At 37.5% G+C, this 4,882-nt stretch overlaps 1 pseudogene; it reads left to right on the top strand.

The window, feature by feature from the left end:
* The first annotated feature begins 338 nt into the window (after window positions 1–338).
* LOC115306525 lies at window positions 339–473 on the top strand (annotated as a pseudogene).
* The last annotated feature ends 4,409 nt before the right edge of the window (window positions 474–4,882 follow it).

Genomic DNA, 4,882 nt, shown 5'->3' on the forward strand with positions numbered 1-4,882 from the left:
AAACTTGAATCTCTGGTCTCTTGCTACAGCAATGGGAGTGGGAGCACCAGACTCAGAGCAAAACTTCATAGATTACTTTAAAAAAATGGCAACCAATGGCATGCCTGGGTGACTCAGTCCGGTTGAGCCTTGGAGTTCTGCTCAGGTCATGATCTCACTGTTCCTGAGTTAAGCCTTTGTTGTGCTCTATGCTGACAGCTCAGACCTTGGAGCCCGTTTTGGATTCTGTGTCTCCCCCTCTCTCTGCCCCTCCCCTACTGGCACTCTGTCTCCATCTCCCTCTCTCTCTCTCTCAAAAATGAATAGACATTTAAAAAAATTTTTTTAAAGGAAAGAAAATGGCAGCCAAGCTGGACAAGAGGGAAATTGCCAGCTTCGATAAACCCAAGCTGAAGAAAACAGAGACACAAGAGAGAAACACCCTGCATACCAGAGAGACCATTGAGCAGGAGAAGCAGAGTGAAAATTCCTAAGAACTTAGAGAATTCCTCACTCCTATCATCTTTGAGACACTCAGTCATGATGTGGAAGAGGAAGAGCCATCTGCAAGATGGACACAAGTGACAAGCTGCTCTGTGAACCTGGGCACGCCAAGCCGATGCCACCAGGCCAGCCAGTGGGTCTCTGAAAAAAAACCCCAACCGGGCCCTAGTATATTGTAGCAAGTTATTTGTATAATTAATAAAAACATACCTCATGGCACAACAAAACAAAACAACCCTCTACACACACACACAAAACCCAATTTATTTCAATTAATTGGATCTGAAAAAGAAAATTACCAACTTTAAAAGCTTTATTTTTGTTTATTAACCTGTGAAAATGAGACTTCTGTTCCTACCCTTTGGGTTCATGAGAATATTTAATATCCTCTACTTGCTTGCTCCCTATTTAAACCAAACTATTCTAAGTACTCTAATAATTTTTTCTTATAAGTTAGTTCTCTACCACAAACCAAAAAATAAAATTATAAAATGATGGAAGAAAAAAAAGCTTAACTAATATTTATTTACTATAGCTTACAACATTTCCTAATTGACAGCATTTCAAAGTTCACCCATGACCTTGCATTACAAAGCATCAGATCAAATAACTCTATTTCTCAAGGTGAATTTATTAAGAAGAGTGTTGCAATCTAAAATAAAGCAAACCAAAGTGTGTTAAAAGTCAGCCATTTTAGGTATTTACAATAATAATACTACTGGTTTCACATCTTATTTTTATTACTGATTTGTTTCCTGCCTCTCCTGCTACACTATAAAATTCTTAAGGAAAGAGCTCTGTATCTTGTCCATTTCTATAATCCACATAGCCAGTGCCCATAGTAGGAATCTAATGTATATTGGTTGAATTAATGAATGAATAAGGTTGGTCTGTGCATTTATTCCACAGAGTTGATGAGCGGCCTAGAAATGAAGAAATGAAGAAAACAATCCACCTGCTCCTTGCCCCTGATGACAAACCCCAATTCAAATTCCACATTGCACCAGAGTAAACTTTTAAAGTTGCTAGAAAACCAAATCTGACCAGGATGATTTTCTGACTAAAACATTTCGGTGACTCACAAGTACAGTCACTGAAATAGTACAATCCAACCTCCTTTGCAAACAAGGGCTTCTGAGTTCCAGCTTATGTTACCTTTGCCAGCCTAGTCTCTTGCCACACCCCTCGCTCCAGTCTTACCTCACCAACTATCCCCAATATCTGCTGTGTTCTTCACTGCCCCAGACTTGCTTATGCTCCTTCTGCCTTGGAATGTTCTTCCTCCTACAGTCCAATCAGTGAAGTCCTTCTTTCACCTACTCACCAAGTCCTTCTTTCCTACCACCCATACCCAAGTAAAACTTATCATGCCCCCTTGATGTTTCAATATATGTTGTATAAGATTTCATTATGGGAGTGCTTATCAGCATATTGTGATAATTGGTTCCCATGTTGATGTCCTCTACTAGTCTGTGAGCCCTTTAAGGGCTTGTTAACTTTCATAACCCCAGCATCATACCTAGAATGCATGAAGTGCTAAATAAATGATGAGTGAATGGAGAAAAGAGAGATATAGTAGGAAAAGAAAGCTGAGGTTGGTTTCATTGTCTTGAAAAGTAACAGGTGAACAATTATCAAATGTCACTGTTCTACATCTGGGAACAAAATATATGGACAATTTTGCACTAATGAAATTTTATGTAATGGTGAGAAGAGATAGAAAAGGAACGAATAGATGAATGGAAAATATATAGTATTAAGATGGTGATAAGTGCTACAGAGACAAAGCAGTGAAAAAATATAGGGCATTCAGAAGAAAGGGGTTTGTAATTCAAATAGGTGTCAGGGAAGGCCTCATCGAGTAGGAGACTGAAGGAAGAAAGACAATGGTTCCTGTTCTTATCTGCGGTACAGCGGTGCAAAGGCCCTAAGGCACTAAGGCGTGTGTGGAAAGTCCAAGGAGGAGCAGGAAACCAGTGAGGCCAGAATAAAGTTACCATGGGGGATGAGCAGTAGGATACCATATCATAGAAATATCAGTAACAGGGGCACCTGGTGGCCCAGTCGGTCTGGCATTTCACTCTTGGTTTCAGCTCAGGTCGTGATCTCATGGCTTCGTGGGTTCGAGTCCTGCATTGAGCTCTGCACTGGCAGCACGAGCTCTCCTTAAGATTCTCTGTCTCCCTTTCTCTCTGGCCCTCCCCTACTCAGTCTATCTCTGTCTTTGTTAAAATAAAAAATAAACTTAAATAAAAAAGAAGTAATAGTGACATATATTTAGATCCTGTAGGGTTTTTTACTCGGAGTGAGCAGTGAAAGCAGAGGAGTAACATAATCATCATTGGCTGCAAAATTAAATGAGATGGTAGGAGGCTAAGGGCAGAAGCAAGAAGCTGGTTGGGAAAATGTGCCATACATAATCCAGGTGATCCCAGAAGAGTAGCAGTGGGAGCAATGAGAAATGTTCAGATACCGGATATGTTTTCAAAGTATCACGAACAAGATTGTAGAGGTGAAAAAAGGAGGAAGGAGAAGAAGGGCAAGTGGTCGTATCAAAATTTCAAAGGTTTATAAATTTGAAAAGGTATATTTAATCTACTTTTATGTTGGGAAAAAATGATTTTTCAATACAGACCACAGAAAGAACAGATCTACAAAATCTGCTTGACTGGTAGAGATGAAGGGTACTCAGAAGATTAAGGAAGAGAGTATAACAATTAACCTTGGGCTTGGCTTTATTAATAAGTATGGTCACAGTAAGTGGAGGGTATAATTTATATATTTATGGCTATTGCTTTAAATAAGTATAACACATTTTAAGGAGAGTAGATTTTAACATCAGGTTTGGTATTATAGTAATGGGACAAAATAATAAGAAGCATTACCCTGTAAACTTATATACCTGAGGGTTATTTATATCTTATGTTGGTATCTTTTTTACTTGGAACAATAAGACATCTTAAGTGTGAGCATATCCTAGGCTGTTACTGAATTGTTGTGACTTCTGGGTTCTAAGGCCTTCGAAGTACAGCATGAGAGTATGGAAGAAAAGAACAAAGATGATTCAGAATACTCGATTAGGCAAACCTGAATAATTAAAGAACATTCTTTGTAAAATTATAAAGAAGAGGAAGTTTTTGATAAGGAAGGATAGATGTTCTGTCCAATTTGGAACTGATACAATTTTCTTGGTTAAAAAATACAACAACAATATTAAGGTCAAATTCACAAAGCCCTTGCCAAGCCATGCAATACAATTTTGGAGATACCAACTGAATCCAGACTTGGTGTTCTAGTGCTTCTTTCAAGAAGAGCAATTAATAATAGCTAACACATGTTAAACACTTACTATACACAAGTCTATGTTTGAAGAGCTTCATTTGTTTTTTCACTTAATCTATTCCAAACCCTGGGCAATAGATACTGTCATCGTTATACAAACTTTAGAGATCAGAAAACCAAAGGATATAGAAATGTAATTTCCCCAAGGTGACCTAGAGCTCATGAAGGACAGACAGAGGCAGGAGTTATTACGCAATTTCATGGTAAGGGCAGACAGAATTTGTCCAAAAAGAGCTCTTAGTAAGCCATATTCACGCTATCCTTTAAGAGTTAACAAGAAAATCTGCATATATTGTTAAGGAGGACTAGATAGAGTGATGGTTAATTTTGTGTTAATTCGACTGGCTATAGGGTACCCAGATTAACATTACTTCGGGTTTGCCTGTGAAAATATTTTGGGTGAGATTAGCCCTTGAATTGATGTATTCGGTATAGTAGATTTCACTCCCCAATGTCAGTGGCCATCATCTAAGTCATTGAGAGCTTGAATAGGACAAAAGTTGGAAAAAAGAGGAATTCACCTCTTTTCTTTTTCCTGACATGCTACCGAATTGCATCTTCTTATCTCATATCCCCCTACCCATGTATTGGGAGGGGGCAATGTATGTTAACAATATATAACAGTATATATACAACAAATATTATATGCTATATATATTATATATTTATATATACTGTTATATTTACATATAATATTTGTGTTGGGAGGGGACAATGTATAATGACAATATATATTGTTACATAAATATGTTATATATTGTTATATTAACATACCATATAATATTTATGTTGTATATATACTGTCATATACATATAATACAATAGTACATATACACACACATTATTGGTTCTATTTCTCTGGATAATCCTGACTAATATAGGTAGAGAATGTATATATGTGGCAAGGCAGAGCAGGGGACAAGCCCATGGGAATGAGATATGAGCTGATTTAGGTTATATGGTCAATTTAGTCCATCTTACCAATTAGAGTTCTGCCTAACCCTGCAAACTGGAAATCACAAAATCAGTAAAATAAAATTAACTAGATCTGCTGGTT

The sequence above is a fragment of the Suricata suricatta genome, chromosome 2 (genome assembly GCF_006229205.1).
Source record: "Suricata suricatta isolate VVHF042 chromosome 2, meerkat_22Aug2017_6uvM2_HiC, whole genome shotgun sequence".
Taxonomy (NCBI): Eukaryota; Metazoa; Chordata; class Mammalia; order Carnivora; family Herpestidae; genus Suricata; species Suricata suricatta.